This window comes from Aulonocara sp. 'chitande type north' Nkhata Bay, linkage group LG23 (assembly GCF_057382095.1).
Source record: "Aulonocara sp. 'chitande type north' Nkhata Bay isolate Kocher_YH1m ecotype deep benthic linkage group LG23, A_spYH_male_GT1.1, whole genome shotgun sequence".
Taxonomy (NCBI): Eukaryota; Metazoa; Chordata; class Actinopteri; order Cichliformes; family Cichlidae; genus Aulonocara; species Aulonocara sp. 'chitande type north' Nkhata Bay.
This window is the reverse complement of record NC_141365.1, coordinates 33,264,330-33,285,669: the sequence shown is the minus strand read 5'-3', so window position 1 is coordinate 33,285,669 and position 21,340 is coordinate 33,264,330. Positions and strand designations below refer to the sequence as shown.

The 21,340-nt window shown below is 40.5% G+C and overlaps 1 protein-coding gene across 3 annotated transcripts in view; it reads right to left on the bottom strand.

Annotated features, from left to right (window-relative positions):
• The window catches only part of LOC147302251 (beta-1,3-galactosyltransferase 1-like), a 181,798-nt gene that overhangs the window by 98,856 nt on the left and 61,602 nt on the right, over positions 1-21,340 (bottom strand). For all 3 annotated transcript variants that reach the window (XM_086282639.1, XM_086282640.1, XM_086282641.1), the window contains exon 2: positions 24-79. The gene's annotated coding sequence lies outside the window, so the exon portion shown is untranslated. The remainder of the gene's footprint in view (positions 1-23; positions 80-21,340) is intronic.

Genomic DNA, 21,340 nt, shown 5'->3' with positions numbered 1-21,340 from the left:
GAGGTCAGTGTAGCACACCATACCTGCCACAGCTGGCTCTCATCCAATGTAATTTGTGCCCCGTCTCTTCATAACATCCCTGTAAAAATGAAAACACAAAAAAGAGAGAGAAAGCGGCAGGTCAGACGATGTAATGAGACTTGAAGAAATAAAGTATACAGGAGAGGACAATGGCAGATTATATCGCATGGAGTGGCTTTCAGACTTAAGTCTTAACATTTTAAATAATGTGTTTTATTGAGGCTGAAACATCACCGGGAATCTCTAAAAAGAATCTCTTTAACTTGAATAAATGAATTTTCATTTACTTAAAAGCTGAACCCATTCTGTCAGAAAATAAAACAAAGAATCAGCTTGCACTTCTCTAAACTGTGCACACACAAACGCTTTCCTTCATGTAAAGTCTCAGCTGAACTCAAATAGATCTTGACGTGAGTTTTAAGTGTAATCAGCCAATGCTTGATCAGTATGCTGCAGCCACCGGCACTATCTCCCCTAACTGTGGCAACAAACAGGAGGAGAAAGTGGAGGGATTTATCGGCATATGCTCTTTCATGAGAACTTATCATTCAAGACCCACTCACGCCCGGAAAAGGTCAAATGAAATTCTCTCCTATCAAATTAAGGTTTTCAATTGATTAATAAGCCTCAGTGGCAGATGCTGAGCCTGCACATGGTAAATTTCACAACACTTTCATGTTTTCTTTTACCCGGTGTGCAGCACCAAGTAATACAAGCCTAATTTGAAAATTATGTGAAAAGGAAATATTTCAGTCACAGGACATCAATATGACCTGCTTGGATGTCCTCCTGTTGTGTCTGAAATCACTCCTTCACCACATTCATCACTCCCATTTTAGTAGGCAGGTACTACATGGTGAAAATAAACCATGTATGTTGTATACTCATGACTCAGTGCAGGACTGACAGCTGTAAAATGCGTTAATGGCAATATTCTACCCAGCATGTGCTTTTGGGACTTAACAAGCTAATGGATGACATCACAGTTTCTATGTCCACCTTTTATCGTGTCAATATTTACATCCATAGAATTGTCAACATTTCCCAATGAAGCAGCCCAGGAACATAAGGTGATGTCCTCAAATGTATTTATTTGTTGTTATTAAAACAGCATGCCAAAATCAAACTTCAAATCAAATTAAAATCCCTTCAGGTTCAGTTTTAGTTAATTATCAACTCATGATTTCAGCTCTCTGGTGGTCTCTGAGATATTTCCATCTTTTACTACAGAACTACACAGCTAGTAACTCTAAAATGAAAATAATAAATCTCTAACAACAGTATTTACCTTTAAGAGAATAGTACATACATGGACTTTGTTATTTGCCCTGATATTGTATTCATTACATACATTCATTTTCCATCAGGCCATCAGACTGCTGAACACTTCATAGACACCTCACCTTCACTTACCAGAGCTTCAACACTATGCACTCCATACTGTATATAAATGCCACTTGTTTTGCACATTTCCAACTGCCAACCTCTGTATATTTTATTTTATTGTTTATTCCATTTAATTTTTAAAAAATATAGATAGATAGATTGATAGATAGATAGACAGACACACACACACACACACACACACACACACACACACACACACACACACACACGTAGATATACATATTTAGTATACACATTCAGTAATGCGCATACACTCTTATATTGTACATATATTATTCATATAATTCTCAGATTTACCCATTCTTATATTTTGCTTGTTCTTATGTTATTGTATTTTTGCACACCTCTGTTGCTCGTGGAGCTTGCACACAAGAATTTCACTTGTATGTACCAGTGTACCTGCACATGTGATGCGACAATAAAAGTGATTTGATTTTGATTTCATGTCACCTAAAATGTAAACCTGTTTGTCCATCACCTGTTCAGCTCTGATGATTCAGTAAGGACATCTCCTGGTTTCATCTTCATGTTTCCCTCTCACCACATATCCAAACCGATACCATGACCAGCAGCTTTACAGCTGTGGCTCCAGCAAACATCAGCTGATACTAGAAAGTAATATTAAATAAATTCTAACAACAGCTTATCAAGCTTAAACGTGCTGCTGTTGTTTAGCGCAACATCCGCTGGTTTCCTCTTTCTGGTGCAAAATGGGCGATAAACAAACGAGACAAAAGCCGATCAGCCGATCATTGATCAGTTTCCCGACTGAAGTAGCAACAGGAGAGGGAGAGAATGAGAGAAGAAGAGGCAGCTGACAGCGTGAAGACGCAGAATAACTCCAGCTTTGTATCTTTTTCCATTCTAGCTGAAGTCCGGGATAAACTGTGCTCCTTTTCGGCTCAAAACGCGTAATATTTTCTCTGAATACGGGACGATTAGGCTTTCTACGGGACGGTTGGCAACTCTACTAACTAACCTTATGAATAAAGTTCACTATCAGTAACATCATAGCACCCACCCAGCTGTATAGAAATTCTGTCATGCTAGCTAGTACGCAGTACGAGTTATTGTAACTGACTGTAAAAAGTCAGCACAACGAAAATAAACTCCACCTAAACTTGGTTTATATCTGACCCAGATAGACTGCAGGTCATAACTTCTTACCTGAAGTTCAGGTCACCTGACAAGCGGCCGCCTCGGATCTCTCCTTCTCCTGCCTCCCCTTTCCCTCATCCACCTGCTGGCCTCTGTGGAAGCTCCGGCATAGCCACCACCAAACAACTGAGTTATCTGGCCAATCCACCACCTTTCATTGTTTATACCGTTACAAAAGAAACCAAACAAACAAAAAAAACCATCGGCCCATAAAAACGAAAAATCACCATCAGTTAACCCTTCAGTTAACCCTGGGGTGCCCAGGGTTGCCGACCCCTGCACTAGAGAGCACGACGGAGTTACTGTCACACTGCTGTCAAGGTTATAGGAGAGAGGAAGCGCCACGTCAAAGTCAGGATGGAGGCCTGTCACTACCACTGCTAACAGGCAGGAAGCAGTAGAAGTAATTGGGAAGAACTTCCTGCCCTCAAACCTGAGTGGGTTGTCTCAGCCGTCGTGTTAAGTCAGTCACTCGATAGGAGCTTAGATACACCGAGCTGTCAGTTCAGCTCTGAAGTAATCACATACCTCCATTAACAAGCCACTTATGCACCAAAAACCATCTCTCACAGTGTGAACAAACACGCACGTAACATGCTTGCAGTAGTTCCAGTGGGTCAGCTGATTAGCAGTCACCTTGTACCTTTCAATAATAATAATGCACTTATTATCGCCTTTTATATATGCTCTACTGGTGGAGCTGTGCCTTACTATGGAAGCTATTTCACACTTCTTTCTAATACATTTGCCTCATTGTGAAATCATTCTTCTGCTTTCCATTAACATAATTTTTCTGATGCCTGGGAAGAAAAAAAAAACGGGCCATTTGCAATGCATTACCACCCCCCGTCACTGTGCTAATCAGCATAATATGAATTATTGCTATCATTACAGTGGGTGGCTGAGAAATAACAGTGGGTCTTAATTATTCAACAACGAGGAATAATAAAGGGAAAGCAAATGCACCTTTAGTTTGTGCTGCCAACAACCATTTCAGTTTGTATCTCTCTCCCCCTTTGGGAGAACAACTCAGCTGTGGTTTTCTGTTGTAGGAATCATTTCTAAGGTCATGTGACTGATGAGAATGCCCCGACCCTACCTGAATATACTCTGCGTGTTGTTTGTGTTGAGCAAAGAAATTGTCAGAATAAGGGCCCAATGAAAATGTCCTCTGAAATAGGATTTTCGTGTTAGATTTTTTGTTGTGTAATCATGATTGTTTCTGTGGCCAATAAAACACCATCTTCTGCTTCCCTATTAACCAGCTGACCAATCATACCCTTTTCTCCACTCTGTAGAGTCCACTGTGGACTTTACTTCATCATCGTGGAATACAGCTGGCCATAGTGCTTGTTCAGCTCTGAAGAGCTGCTGTAAGTTAAGAGCTACTCTAACTAGAACTGTTGCTATGCTAAGTTAACAGAGACTGCAAAGCAGAACAAGAACCACTAGCTGGAGTCAGTGACAGTCTAGTTGAGGGTTCCTGGCATAACTTCACTTACTTCCAAGGATAGAGGAAGGATGAGTTGAAATGTCTACAAGCAACAGTTGTATTTAAAGAAAAAAGCTTTGGTATATTGCAGTAAGAAAGATGAAATATATGGTTACGTAGTTCCAAGCCGACTGTTGTCTGAGGCAGTAGTGTTAAATAAATGTATAAGGAGAGTGAAGAAAAAATATGCAGTGCATCATGGGGAGCCTTAGCCTATAGCAGGACAACAAAAGTTTGATTTATACTTGTGTTGAAAATCTATGTTGTAACCTACGACGTAAGCAGAGACCCCTCCAGTGGTGCAGGTCATGTTACATGGATGGGTTAAAAGGAGTTTTCTGGTGACGTCAAAAAAATATCCCACTGAAGCATACTTCAGGCATAAGAAATAGTTCTGGGTCACCCAATTCACCTCTAACTACAACCTTTGTCAAAAAGGAAAACTTCACTCCTAATCTTAAAAGTGGAGCGTCAGTGTCTGTCTCCAAACTAGGACATGACCTCCCATTCTACTTTTAGAAATTCTAGGAACCAAAAGTTAGCTATCGGGATAGATGATACTCAAGGGTCTTTAAGAGATTTAAGAGAAACATTCACTAACATAGCACCAATATTTAAGTTTTAACCAAGTTGCAACTTGGGCTGAAAAATGAAGACAATGGGAAGACAAAGTTACACTAACTAAAACCTAACTTCAGGCTGGCTCCAAAACCCATGAAAGGGCATCAAAGTCAGCTAAATGCCCAGCCAAATAGCATTAAAAAGTGTGTTATGTTCCCTATTCACGGGATTGTGCAGCTTGACAACCATGCCTGCTGTCATTCACTAAAACTGTTATCCAAATGTAGTCACTTCTAACTCGTAAATCAATTAATAAAAAAAGAAATGGCTGTGGTCAAAATAGTGACTATATCTGTTTTTCATAGGCTGTGGTTTCTAAGTAAAGTACTATACTGATCATGCCAGACTACTAGACTGTTTCCACTTGTGCTACAATTCATGTATTCTTTAACTTTCTCTGTCATTTAGAATTAGCTCTTTGCACATTTTTAGGGTAAAATATGTCAAGCAAATATGCATGTGAAAATATGCACTATGGTGAAGTCAACAGTAATTAGCCTCAAAAGTGACAAGGACATATATGAAAAGCAGTGCCTAGCACTGTTGAATGCCCAACTGTTTAAAAACCAAGGAAGAAAGAAACAACAGAGGAATTAATGCCAATTAAAACCTGCTGTATTCAGCACCACATTTCCTGTTAGCTTTAATAAGCCCTGGGTCACTGCTTTTGATTGTTTTCCAATGATCTAAGCTCAGATTATTCCTGTAAGGGTGTTTCAATTGGTCTTTCCAACTCTCATCCCCGCTCTGGAAGACATGTAATATATATTTTAAACATAAATTATATCTGGATATCATAAGTTGAGGTTGCCAAAGTCAAACTCATTATGGTTGACTTTTCTTGAGATAAAAGCTTTAGCTGAATCCACAAATCCGCCAGTACTTCAGGGTTTCTCTGACCTTTCAGAATGAACTGCCAATCAAATTTCAGTTTGTCTTAATGGAGACATGGTGATTACAACAGACATGATTCACAGCTATAAACTGCTGCCCTTCAAAAGGAAATTAAGTAACAAAAAGAGTGAAATGGCTTCAGTGAGATGATTCCCACAAAATACAGAAAAACAGAGTAATGTTTTCATTAGGGAATCAGTTTCTCTCTGCTAATGATCTAATGGCCAGTAGACACATCTGTAATCACTATCATTTGTCTTCTCATCCTATTGACAATCCTAATTAATAATTGGTGCTGCTAGCCATGAAACAGGTGCTTATAATACAGAGAGCCTGTGTATGGTCTGACAAGTTGAAAGCATTAAGATCCTAAAAAAACACAGAGAGTAAAATTATGCAAACAGTCCACTGAAAGACATCACAATCTGGTCAATTATCATGAAAAAACCCCTGAACTCAAGGGATGAACCAATATCATGTCTACACATAAGAGACAACTTAGCAAAGAACCAACTTGAAATTGTATCTTCATGCACGTTGTTACTAGCAGCATTATTTGGCGCCATTTCTTAGTTAAATCTATAAAAACACAATTGTTCAAGCACAAATGGACTTTAATGGAAGGAGTTATATTTGATATTTTTTGTCACAGAGGTTCTGCTCAACCCTTACTGCTTACTACTGTTACCTGTGCCAAGAGACAGGAAATTCAAGGTACACTTTAGTCCTCTGCTCAATGAATTCATTCTGAAATTGAAAGTCTGACACATATCCAGATCATATATAGTTTTGTGTCAAACTAAAGCTCTATCCTTCACATAAGCACCTGTCAGCTAGAGCAGGGCGATATGACCAAAAATATTTACCACGATATACATTTGAAAATTTGCGATAACGATATAATTGACGATATAATTGACACTAGACAAAATGCTTTACAACTCCACAACTTTATTAGTGCAAAAAACCCCATCAATGTATTTTCACTTAAACAAGCAGCTGTTTTTTATGTGCATTAAAGTTATATAAAAATGTAACAGTGCAAATTCCTTGCTGACAGTTTAACCGAAAGGCATTTCCAGTGGAAATTGGCCGACATATCCTCAGCATAACCATGTATAATATCCACAAAACTTAAAAAGAGCTTATACACACACAATACGGTAATATTATGTTGAAGCACAGTACATATCACTCCGCGAGGCTCCTGCCTACGATAGCCGTAATGCTCCGACAATCCATCAAGCGGTGCGGGTTCGTAGCTTAGCAAAGTCGTACTAAAACATTTGACAGATTTTCGAGCGCCGTGTACCACAGAAAATCGTTTCGAGGTCAGTAAACACAACCAGAATTCAAACATAAGGCACACGGGACTATAAGGGGCACTGTCGATTTTCAGAAAAATCAAAGGATTGATTTTAAGTGTGCCGTATTTTCCAAACAACACGGTAATAACGACGGCCCGCTAGCATGCTCTACCAAAAATAGTGCTTTGTTGTGTATGTGACAGACGAAAGCTAAATCAGTTCCACACCACTGAAGTTGCAGCATTTTTACAAACCAATTCTGGTTCATCCGCACATGGCGTCGGCACTGCACATGCGCGTTTTAACTATATTCTATTGCGATATTTCATTTTCCTATCGTGGCCCAAAATTACACCGGTATTACCGTGAACGGTATGATATTGCCCAGCCCTACTGTCAGCTTTACATAAATGTCTCCTTTCTTAGCTATGATCATATCAGACTTCTGAGAGTGACTAGACGGCATGTGGACTGAATCGCTGCAAGTATTCTTAGTCCCGGCCAAACAACCGAAACTACAGGCGTAAAAGACTTTAAAATAGGTGTCATGACAACCAGACAGGTCCGCACACAAAAGAAAAAAAATAAACAAAACACAAGAGAAGTAGAAAAACTAAAATCTCACAGAAGATAACAAAGGTGTTTCTGGGGACACATTAATATGACAGACCAGCTGCAGAAGGATTCCACGGCAACAAGCTTACAGTAAAAGAAGAGGGTTCGTCAGTGTTGTGAGAGAGAAATAGGTACAAAGTTAGATGTGTGCTTATCACTTCAACAGCTGTTCCGTTAGGTAACTGTCTCTCTTTTGTGATTCATTTTTAGCTTTCGCAGCATTTTTTTCTGCTTCCTTTGTGTTATTCAGCTTTTGCTTTTGCAGGGTTTTTCTAATTTCTGGTATTTACTTAAGTTGCACTCATTTTACCCCTCAAGGCCACCATACAACAGTGTCATTAAGGTATTAACATCCATAATTATGCAACTGTTTGCTGTGTATAATTTCATGGTTACATAGATTCCACGCACTTGCATTTGTAGTTTAAGTAATTTGACAAAGAGACAAAACCCAGTAAAGAAAGGCACGCGCATTTTGTTATTAATAATAATTATATATATATATATATATATATATATATATATATATATATATATATATATATATATATATATATATATATATATGTATTCATTTTGTAGTCTTGTAGTGTCATATGGTAAATGGTAAATGGACTGATTCTTATATAGCGCTTTTCTATTTTCCCGGAGTACTCAAAGCGCTCTATACAACATGCCGCATTCACACGCATTCATACTCCGATGAACGCATCGGAGTATATGACACCACAAGACTACAAAATTAATACACAATCTTAAAAGATTATTTAACCTATTCACAGCTCTTTAATGTTTGAGTATTATATTTAAAAATATTTTATGATGTATTACACAACAGATCAATGATTACTGTAATGTTGTTTCTGCAGTTATGCTTCAACACTTAATCAAAACCTTTGCCACAGTGAATACTGAAAAATTGAAATATCTCTCAGATAAATACCACACATCAGGACACAGTTGTGACTGGACCTGATAAGAGTTCTGTCGGGTTTCGCAAAGGCAAATCGTGTGGAGTGAGTGAGGAGTGGACCCAAATGCAGGCAAACGGAGACCAGAATGGATAATAAAAGAAGGCGAGCCTTTATTTTGCTTGGTACACAACTACAAACAGGCAGAACAGGGAAAACTAACCAAAACCTATACTGGGAAAAACTAAGCATGAAATAGCACGGACCTGAAACTAGACAAGTAGGCAGACTGACGAAGAGTAAAGGACAACACGCACTATAAATACTAGGGGTGCAACGATACTCGTATCAATATTGGGGTGGCTGTAGCTCAGGCGGTAGAGCAGGTCATCTCCTGATTGGAAGGTTGGTGGTTCGATTCCTGGCTTCCCCTAGTCTGCATGCCAAATATCCTTGGGCAAGATATTAACCCCAAATTGCTCTCTGATGCATCCATCGGAGTATGTGTGTGTGACGATGCTGTCTGTGTTGAGAGCTCAGTGGATCTGCGTTCGACTACTCCGCCTAGGCTGCACTGTCGAGTGCAGATCCACTGAGCGCAGGGCAAGCTAGCAAGACAGAAGCTAAGCTCGTTGCAACATGGCAAATTGAACCTCCCCCACCCTCATTCAGATCTGGCCTTTGGAACTATTTTGGTCTTCATGTGAAGTATGACCCTGAAGGTAAGCGCATCATGGACAAAAGTAAAACAGTATGTCGGATGTGCTACGCAATGCTCAATTACATGGTGGGAACTACTGCGTTAGCACAGTTTGCTCGTTAACGTGTTGACGCCGTCCAGCCCCACGTACTGGGCGTTCCGCGGAAGCTCGTTAACGGAGATTTGCCGTGTTGTGGCGTTAACGTCATTTCAGATTAACGCTGACAGCACTAGTGGGAACACAATGAATATGACTGCACATTTACGCCGACATCATCCTAGTGCAAAGACAAGTGGAAGCAGACAAAAATAACAAGCACGCATGCTACAAACTTTACCCGAGTCATTTAGACAGCTGTTAGCACATGATTCTCCTTATGGGGACCTGATATGTTTAATATGCTGCTGAGAGTATACCCCAGAAGAAGCGTGTAGTATAGCTTTTATTTTTTTGTATCGAAAAAATATCGAACCGTGACACCAAAGTATCAAACCGAACCGAACCATGAATTTTGTGTATCGTTGCACCCCTAATAAATACATAGCAGGTAATGAGGGGGAAACGCACAACAGGAGGGAGACAAGTCTGGGAAAACTCTGACATAACGAGACACAGGAAGTAAAGCAGATTATACTGACAAAGGACCAAGACTATCAAAGTAAAACAGGAAACACTCAGGCTGAACTCAAGACACATAAGCTAAATACAATGACTTTTCCCAAGAACACAGAGGAGGCACAGAAACAGAACAGGAACCCCAAACCCAGGAACTATAAATATAACACAAACAGAAAACCACAACTCACAGAAAAAAACTTAAACCAAAAACACAACACGCTAGGTCGCAGACGCAGGACCATGACAAGTTCATTCAGGCAATCAAACTGGCAACAGAGTTCCTGATGAATTTGATAACAAGTGTCTGTTAGAATCCACCTTCATTATGACTGTGGCTGTTACTTTAAGAGCTTCATACGATGAATGATTAGAAATGCTTGTGACTTTCCGTTTTAATGGAAATGACATGGATCTAATTGGAAATGGCCTAGATCTTAATTACTCTAATTATGCTCTTGGAGCAGACAACACATAGTATACTTGTTTTAATCCCAGTATTTTTAATATAACTATATGCTTAATTGGTTGACCTTTTTAAAGCTCATGGAATTATCAAAGCTGTAATTAAGAGTCCCATTAGAATCTGAGATCCCGTCAATTAAGTCCTTGAACACAAAGATTTAGGTCTCTCTAGAAACCCTCAGCAGCCATCAAATGTCAGCTAATGACAGTCAAAAGCAAACGTTCAAAACAAAGTTTGAGAAACGGTCCGAGCAAAATAAATGAAAAATGTGAAGTTATGGAACAGAGTTACACAACAGAGAACACAGATGAAGACATGCTCAACATCCATCTACAGTATTCATAAAACACTTTGTGCTCACATCTTATAGATGGTTTTACCAGTGGATGTTAGAGATGGCCCTCTTTAGTCTGCCTATTTTTCAAAACTGTTGATGCATAGGAAATCAAGACAATTTCACATTTGTCAGCCTGACTCTATTCCTCCTCCTCCTCCCTCTGCCTTCAGTGTTGCAGTGCAGACAAGCTGCACTTGGGAGACAGAAATGGGTCATTTCGCCCCAGATCGCCTTTGTAACCTCTCAGTTCATAATGACCATGTTTAATGAGTGAGGCACTCTCCAAGGCATTCTTGAACATGGAAAATGGAAGTATGCCAGCTTCCCTGTTACAACGCTACATTAGTTGCCTTTCAGCAGGAACCACAAGTTAGCAGGAACCACAAGTTAGCAAGTTACCCCAATCCCACGGTTGAGTGTTCTTCTGGTTTTATTGAGGGGCCAGCCTGTCAATTTGAAGCCTGGGTACTGCTGCGAGATGCACAAGTTTTATCTAAACACCATTAGTGGAGCACTCTGCATCTGACACATGACTGTGCAGACAAGGTATGAATCCCACATCAAACTAATCAGTATAAATTATAATAATTCTAGTATTGTGCAATTAGCTGCTCCCTCAAGTTTCAGCAAACCCCTAAAAATCAATTAATAAATAAATTACACAAACTAGTGAAAGGAAAAGTAAAGAGATGGCACACCTTCAATTCATATTAATTGCTGTACACACGTACACTCAGCAGCAGCTGCAAGTATTGCTGTCAGTAATGGGGACATATCATGCTTAATCCCAGATTCATTTTTATTCTTGAACTGTACTACAGCCTTCTAGTTCACCTTGAAATGAGCCATATTAGCTCCATTGCCTCTCCCTTAAAGCCAAATATCTTCTGACTGGCTGCTTTACAAACACAAGGTTGATGAGGGGCAGCCAGTCAGAAGGTTTACCAGGACAGCAGGTGGATTGGGCTTTTGTGCTTACAGCCAATACTCTGTATCTGGGATGACCATGTCAGGGATATCCCCTCTTTTTCAGAACCAACAACAGAGAAGAAAAAGAAAAAGGGCTCAGAGGGATTACTTGCAGATACACTGACCTGAAACCTTAACCACATTTAATGTGAATGTCCACAATTTAAGAGTGTATATGTGACAAAAGGAAAGCCATAAAACATCTCCTTCAAATGCAAACTTCAAAGCTACCTTTGTTTAGACTGCTATTTTATCTCTTCGTCTTTTCAATCTAGATTTGTGGATATTTATATAAAAATTAAAACTCATTACCTGGTGGTCACTCAGCTGTAAAACACTTTGAATTGCACAGACATGTAGAATTCTGCTACATAACTCAAGTTTGACACACTAACTGATATAACTGTAAAAAGCTGACTGCGTTCTATTATCAAACTATTCTATAGAACATAATCCATAGGTTTTCAGCCTAGGCTTTATTGAACTGCACATGCATAAATATAAATATATATAGGGCTTTGGAGTTGACGTCACGCCGCAATGCATTGTGGGAGCGCGGCGCCATTTTCGGGGTCTACGATCCAAACAAACTCACTGTTGGAACGGCGACGACGACAAGAAACATGTTTAAAAGCAGCTCAAAAGAAAACGGACGGTATAGAGACCGATTGCGTCCAGAGGCGAAGCAGCGGTATTTGAAAAAAAATAGAGTGCATCGCAAATCTGGACCCATATGACATACGGCAGTGGAGTAAAGACCCAGACGACTTACCGCCACTGTCCTACCCCGATATCTTCACCTATCTTGTTTGTGGAGTAAGCGCTTACACTGCGAACCAGTTTCGTAATTACAAGTCACTGGAGGCGCACATCCAATTTACAAATGGCTGGGTGCAAGATTTGGCTATTTTCAAGCCGCCAAACTCTTGAGTACGTCGTCAAAGTAAGTCAGCTGGAGTGCATCGAGTGAAATAGCCATTTTCCACCCCCCACCATAATTAATGTTATACATTTATCAGTAAACTGCTAAAATATCGTTATCATATTATGTGCCCATAATTGTAAAGTAGATGCAAATTAACACATTGATAATCGGGCAAATTATTAACGCCAATTTGTGTCCTCCCTGTCTCCTCCTGCGAATCTTTACATAGCACATATGTCTGCAAAGTCACTCCATTTGATGTTTGATCGCAATTTCTATAACTTCCGAGACCACCAACGATAATATTATTCAGCTATAAAGTGTGATAAGAACATATTTAGAACTTACCGGAATGAAAATGTCTTGAGCACACCAGCTGATATCTGGAGACGTAACAGAACTTGATATCAGCTCCTCTCTGCTATCCAGGCTAGACGCCTTCGTTTGGTAATATCCGATACATGAGCTCCTTCATGTTGCTTCCAGGTTGGGAAAGCATAAAAAGACAATCCAAACTTATTCCCGTGCCGGTCGTAAGATCGAACATTGCAGCCGAGCACACAGCAAGTACGAACCATGGCTATGCTTTCGCTCCTTACTTAGACCCCCAAAATGGCGGATCAGGCCAAAATCCTTTCCACGCCCACCCCCGTGACATCACGGTCCAAAGCCCTATAGCCTTCAGGAAGGGTGTATAGAATGTAAATTATATAATATTATGCTGACAGAAGTATAGAGAGACTGAGCCACAGATGGGAGTACTTGGTGCTCTCCAGGTTTATTACAGCTCTATGGCGTCTCGGCCCCCCACTCCCCCCTTCACACCTCTTTGCCCCTGTCAAAGTAAAGAAGAGACAACCCCTTGATGAGCGCACCTTTGATCTCTCTGACGCACCTCTGCTCCTCCTCCTTTCATTCTCCAATCACCCTCCTCCTCCTTTCTGCTGGGGAGCTGTCAGAGTTCTGAAGCCTTGGTCCGCACTCTGCTGTCTTATCCGGCCAGTCTCTGGCCTCTTTTATCCTCACGCTCCAATGCTTCACAAAGGGCTCGAGTCCAAGAAGGACCAAAGTCTTTTCTCAGCCAAGCAGCCACCACCTCCCTCCACTCAGCCCTGCAGTTAATCGTAGTGGGCTTTTTCTTTCAGTCAGTGCAGCTTTTAGCTGGCATTAAGGGCTCATTCCTCACTGCTAACAGTTAGCTGTTGCAATCACTCTACTGAAGCACCAGCAGTGTAGTATCTAAGTGTGAAGAACAGTGATCCTGCTGTATTAAACATCCAGCTCTGTAAAGGCACTCTCATTTTCTGTTTATTTATTAAAACGGTCAGGGCCAGAGGGCAGCGTTTCAATCACAGCTTGGCCCATGATTTAATCTTGTTATTTACACTACGTCCTCCAAGTTCCTTGTTTATCATCGCTCCGCAGATCTCGAAGCAGAATTTCACTTCAGAAGAATGGCTGGACTCAGAGCTTCCGTTGAGGAATTTGCATGTGACATCTCTGCAGCCCAGCATTTGTTATCTTCCCATGAAGAGATCCATTGACTGGGCCATGCTTTAACAAAGCAATGAGGCGAGGCCTGCTTCACTCCCTTGTGCTATTATATATTCAATTAAATTCATAGTCTCCTCGCAAGTAATGGTGATGAATATGCAGCGTGTTAATTTCTTTGTGTCACAGTCTCAGATGAAGGAGACATTGGGAGTTGACAAAGCATGCAAGTTGATTGGATCCCTCGTAGCTGCAGGGCAAACTGGTGGAGGTTAATGCTTTACAAGGACAAAGAGTTCTAAATGAGATGTTGCTCAGTGCCAGCGCAATTGGCACGATAAGAAACGACACAAATGAAGAAACGACTAATTCCAAGAAGGACGCTCAACGCTTTGTTAGGCCTCCACAATTTGCAGTTTCAAAGGCAAACGGAAGGTTCAGTATGTACAAGAAGGCCTGCATAAGATCAAAAGATGATCAGGACATCTCTTTCTGTTAACAATCCCGAGAAAAACAGTAAAGGTTCTGGATAGACTCTTTTGGTTTGTTGCCTCTAGTCCCACATTTTCACCTGCCTGATGGCATGATGACCTCGAGCCAAGACAAAGAAATGTTAGGCAAGTTCCAGTAATCACAGTTTTGGGTTCATATCTGAATGAAACCTTCACTAACAAGTATCTTTTATCTTAAAGTCAGTATTTTCACACTAAAGCATACATGAGGCTAATAATAGAAAAAGCAAAGGTGACATGGTGGTGCAGAGCTTCACAGCCCAAGTGTTTCACTTGCACTCACTAAAAATAGAAGAATGCAGACTGTGAAATTCATTAAAGGGCAGGTGTGCAAACAAAATGTAATCTAAAACACAGCTTCGATAACACAACAGTGAAGAAACTGCTGCTACCGTGGAGGTACAGTCGCCTCTGCACTCTGTGTACCATACGTACAGCCCTGTAACTGAAACACTGAACCCAGCTGTACTGTAATCGCAATCAAATCATTTGCAGGTAAAAAGCCAATAATTCTTGTATCAAACCAGGTTTGCAAAAGTTTAAAAGAGAGAACAAACAATCTTTTCACCTGCTCCCATCCATCAACAATTTGTGTCACAAACAGTCCAAAGTGATTATATAATTACATAAATGCTGTCTAAATGTCTTATCTGGCACAGTGACACAGACTGCCAAAGTAATCATTTGATGTAATGACTAACAGCCTGGACTTAACACTAACATTAGAGAAAGGATAAGATAAGATAACCTTTATTAGTCCCACACGTGGGACTAATAAAGGTTATCTTATCTTATAACTAAAGTTTATTAAGAGAGACGCAATCACACATTTGGTATAGTAAGAGCTCTGCGTGTTTTGGCAGATGCCACCAAATGACTTGAAATTCTAACATTCCAAATATTTACAGGTACAGAGCCAGATGTTATAGTGTATACCTTACCGTTACTGTCAGAGAAGTGCAGATACATTCAGAACGAGAAGGGCTTTTTCATTTTAGATGACATCCAATTGCATAAACTATATCGGCCTGCAAGCCATCAAGACCTTGAGGTTTCAAAGCAGCCCCACACCATGATGCTCCCGCCACCATGTTTCATAGAAGGAATGAGATTTTGGTGTGCAGTGTTTTATTTTGGGGGTTTTGTCATCCTTTTGTTAATTTTTTTTGTCTGAGTTTGGTCAAACTGTGTGTTTACAGTGCTTAACAAATTTATTAGATCATCCATATACTACTCTGACATATGGATGATAATTATGATAACTATTTTTAATGGGTAATCCATGTTTAGGATTTTTGGTAGCGTGACAAGAAATTGAGCTGAAATGTCTTCAGAAACAAAATAACATAACATAAAATAACACAACATAACATCTATTTCATAATTATTTGATGTGAAGTTACCAACAAAAACTATGTGGAAAATTCCAGAGTGACCATCCTGCTATGAGGGATCATGGCAGTCATGAAGAAAGATTTAAGAATTGATATTATATTATCACTTGTCGGAAATCGCTCATATGACACCTCAATATAAACTTTTAAAATCCATGTTCCAGAAAACTGAGATGCTATACCCCTAAACCAAACGCCTGATAAATGTATGTCTGGTTTTCCACAGTCATTTGCACTTAATGTGAAGATGCAGAGATATTATTGAATTCACATAGCACAAGCATCATGATTTCACAGGTCTCCTATTTGTTAATAAATAGAAAATCTTTTCTAAAATCTGACAGTTACAAAATGGTAATTTAATCCTGAATGTAATTTGTAAGCAATGCTGAAACAGGCGGCTGACCATGACTCACACCTTACCAAACAAAAGGAGCCAACCAGTGGTTGCCTTAGGAACCCTCTGAGCGGTGAGAACAGTTTGCACTTTACACTCCACATGAAAAGGATTTATTCACTCGTACTCCAAAGTTACCACTTGTCTTGCTGCAAAGCCATTACGAGTTCAGAGGAATCAATGGCTTCAAATGAGTGTAAAAACTAAAATTGTGAGCAACTAACATACTCAGGCGAGCCTAAATTGCTTTTCCCCACACTCGCGATAGCTCAAGCTTTGACCTGACAATAAATGAGAGTCTGCTTTAAATGCTGTGGCATTAGTGTGGTTGTAATACACTGAGGAGAAGCCTGTATATCGCCTTGGCTTAAGTAGTAGTAATTTGCTCAAAGAAACTGAACGAACACTTGCTAGAAATCACACTGATACCTGAGGAGGCACTTTGTCTGCGGCAATAGTAAAAGAAATGACCGAAGCGCGCTGATTAAATGTACAGATGATGGAAAACAAGGTTCAGCCACTGTAGTCATGTCAGAAGTGATGTGGTTATAGTAATCAAGCACCTCAGTGGAGAGTTTTACATGAGTTTACTTAGCATTACAAGAGATAATAATATAGATAATAAATCACTGAAGATGGCTTAAATACATTGTTTTTGTCTGAGGGCATCATCATTTCACACTTGTTCTGTCCTTCAGTATGAGGCTACTGGCTCAAATAAGGGCAGATTTTATAACTTAATGCTGTTTGTGCTTGGATCTTTTTATACGCCTTCTACACAAATTGCTGCCTTAAAACCTGAAAAATGAGTACAGATAAATATTTTGGGCTGTGAGTGAAAAAGCAAGAGGAAAAAGGGAAAAGGGATATGGGATCCTCTCTTATGGAGCGAGACAATAAAACAGCGTTTCTTCTCAAACATCCATCCCCTTCTTTCAAGAAAACTTTGACTCCCAAATATAACCAGTTTATCTTCCACGTTTCCCATTCCTCTGCTTCCCTCCCTCTTCCTCTCACAAAAGCCACTGTGAAAATCGATGATAGTGACAGAGCGTAGGTGGCAGAGTCTGCCAGAGCAATGTCATCCTGAGTCGCTGATGTCACCTCTACTGTACACTGCACCGGGAGCGCTGCCAAAGTGCGACTTTTTACCGCTGATTCAGCCGGCGCTCAGCCTGGCAACCATGGTGATGTGCATCGTGGGATGCCTGTAAGTGTCATTAACTGGCACAGATGAGTGTTGGTCGTGGCAGGGTACTGTCACATGCTTTTGCCATCACACAGCTGCAACTGGTGCAGGGCTCAAAGGAAAGACGGCAGGTAGGAGGGAGACAAAGAAAAGCATAAGAAACGGAAAGGGAAGAGACAGTATGACAAAAAAAAAAGGAAGGACAGAGAGACGAGCATAGATTTGAAAGGTTGTATAAGAGCATGAGTAAAACTCATGAGAGACAGCGAGTAAGAACGCACAACACGAAGTGAGAAAGTGAGAGGCAGAGTGGGAAGCAGAATAAAGACAAGCGAGTGAAGTCGGGCTGACTCATTCCCCACGGTTCATTTGAAAATGCTCTTTTGCCTTCTGTTCTCTGTCTACCAAGTCCTAATAACACCACATTGAAAAAGGCCTTAACAGATACAACAGATTCATAAAGAACTACCTCTTTATAGTAAAGGCATTTTCTGAATCTGAAGCAGTGTTGAGAACAATGACAGCAGACTCGTGGCGTTAGCTTGGAAATACATAAAGCTACCAATCGTATCATACGGCGTTAAACACCACAATGCCCAACTTTGCTGTTACAGGATTAGGAAGGATCCAAGATCAACAGGATTATGGCTGTCTCAGCTCCCATGTGAAGAAAAAAAAAACAAGACACAAAAAAAACAGTTATTCTGAGCAGCAGTAATCTCTACTTGGAAGCAGGAAAAAAGCCGCCAATTGAACAACATTAAGAAAAAACATGATGGAGGAGGAAGTTTTTTTTCCAAATAGAAAAATCACTGACAATAACTGCACCACCTATCTTCCCTTTCCACATCTAGAGACAAGGAGAAACAGGCCTCAATATTTGCAGAGAGCCCTGTCTTTCAATGATAATTGGCTTCTTTTGGTGCACCTACTATCAAATCCACTTTCAGCTGCTTTCAGCCCATTGCATCCATGAAGGGTGAGGTCTTATTAAACCTGCAGCTTTCAGGTAAATCACAGAGGAGAGAGCACACTGCAAAAAGCTCTATTTGTTCCCCACTTGCAAACTGACGCAATTGTTGTTTACATGCTGGTTATTGTTCAGCTGCTTATCATTGTTATTAATACTTCCTTTTTCTGCTTCTACACACACAATGTATCCACTTGGACAGTATATGTAAGCCTCCCCAAGCACCGACAGGAAAACAAAACCACTCTTGCCCAGGTGTGTTTTTTTGTTTTCGAATATTTGATGTCTGTGTGAGCACTGCTCCCATCAGCCCCTCACTCTCAACAGCACCAGATGGATCCTCTGGAAATAGCCGGGGAGAAAATTAAGAACAACAGCTGTCAAATCAGCAAGCGAAATGAGCAGGGAAAAAGAAGACGGTATGAGAAGAGGAGGGTGGGGGTGGGGAGTCGTACCTCACCCAGGTAAAGCCGGACTGACAATCAATGAAAGGCTTATTAGGAAATTTCACGGGAGTCTTGAAGTGATTATCCTGAAGCTGTCAGCTGCAAACAGCATGTCAAAATGCCACCCAGGCATTTCTCCCATCTCCAGGTGGTTGGTGTACCTCTGTAAGGAAAACTGAGCGTGTGTGCATGAGACTGACAAGGTAGTGGAGCAGGTGAGGTGGTGGCTGGTACAGTACAGACAGAGGGCAAAAATACACACCTGAACACACACCAAACATTATCTCTTTAATAAATAATTTATCTTAAGCAAAGCAGGCATGTGGGAAAACCCAAGCGCACTCAAGTGTCAATGTTTTCCCTCTCCCTCTCTCATTTGTCTCTCTTGATGCGTGCAGAGCAGCTAATAACGGGTGTGAGTGAATGAAAGTGTGTCATTCTGTCTGCCCATCTCTCCCTCATCTGCTGCCACTCTGATGTTTAATAATTACAAATCACCTACAATGTTTTTCTTTCAATACACATCCTCGAGGGGAGACACCTTTCTAACTCAAAAGCTATTTTCACAGGGTGTATGGTCAGCTGTCCTATTGATTGGATGAACAGGAAGAGGGAGCAAAGTGAGGAAACTATCCCTGAATTACTGAAGTAAAGTTCTTACTTTAGTCCCTGTGTGCAATTTAATACCTGGTTTCACTGCTATAGCAGCTGAAAGCCAAAGGAAACCAGTGTGTATAATGAGGCCTAAGTGCATGAATTTCCATTTGACATTCTTGTCGGTATGTCTCAGCTATACCATACTAATAAAGCATCAGGATACGCAGAAGAACAATAAAAAGGAAACAAGCTCAAAAACTAAAAATCACTGCTTTTTAAGAGTTGGGGTTGCTGGCATTGGCAGCTATAGGATTTCAGAATATCGTAAGAGTGCCACAAACACAAAAACGTGTGAACTCAAACCAGTGCATAATCTTTTCAAATAATTGGACTGTTTTTCAAGTGTTTCCCACACAAACTCATTCTTGTACTGTTTGAGTTGCTGGGTATGCGTGTGTCTCTATGTACTGTATATCTGCACGCACACCAGCACTTTCTTTAAAACACTTATATAATTATACAGTATACATTATAAACCCAGTTACATAAATGTTAGTGTGCTAGTGTGTGTACAATAAAAATTAAAAACAATATTAATTGATTTGCTGATTTCATAAACCCATATTTTAATCCCAGTAGAATATGGCAAACATACCAAATGTTTGAAGGGAGACATTTTTTCTTCCATTAAATTTTTAGCTCATCTAAAACAGGTTGGGACCAGGGCAACAACATCCATCTTACAGACACAGTTTAATGAAAGTAGAGGGTATTTCAATGTTTCTCACCCTAAACTTTTAATGTCTCATTATCTACAATACATAACGGTAAATGGCCTGCATTTGTATAGCGCTTTTCTAGTCCTTAAGGACCCCAAAGCGCTTTACACTACATTCAGTCATTCACCCATTGGTGATGGCAGCTACATTGTAGCCACAGCTGCCCTGGGGCACACTGACAGAGGCGAGGCTGCCGGACACTGGCGCCACCGGGCCCTCTGACCACCACCAGTAGGCAAGCATGGGGTTAGTATCTTGCCCAAGGATATTTGGCATGCAGCCAGGAGGCAGCCTGGGATCGAACCACCAACCTTCTGATTAGTGGCTGACCTGCTCTGCCACCTGAGCTACAGCCACCCCCATAATTTCTTGATAATACATAATATTATCAAGAAATCCAAAGAATCTGGAGAAATCTCTGGGTGCAAAGGACAAAGCTATACTGGATGTCTGTGATCTTCAGGCCTTCAGGAGCCACTGCATTAAGAACAGGTATTATTCTGTCATGGAAAAGCACTTCCAGAAATGGACATAGCTTATATACAGTTTTTCTACTCTATCTGAGCACTCAAACTTTATGTAACTTGCCTCATTTACCCATTCATACAGGCACTTTTTCTATACAAGGACTTTCTAACATCCACACACACATTCATCTATTGGAAAGCAATTTGAAAATTGTTCTGTGGCCATATCGAATCAAAATGTTACATTTTTTATGGAAAACAATTAAACCTCTGCATTTACTACAGCAGAAGACTTAAGAGTCTGAGCTGACCTGTCTGTAGTCCGTAACTTTCACCAACTGGAAACCAAATATGAACACATGAAAGCCTGATTGGATGTAGATCATTGTCAATCAATCTCCTCCGTTCCATGCCTCCTGTACAGTACAGAATGCGTTCAGCTTTTTATGACCTCCTTAAAGGGGGTCCTGCAAGGAGGTCATAAATACAAGCAGCACAAATTAGTTTCCTTCAAAAAGTGGCAGGACTCTTAGAGATGGGGTGAGGAGCTTAGTCATTCGAGAGGTGGTTCAGGCATCTGAACAGAATAGTTACTGGGCGTCTCATAGGTGATTCTGTGATTCCAGGCATGTTCTATCGGGAGGAAGCCCCAGGGCAGA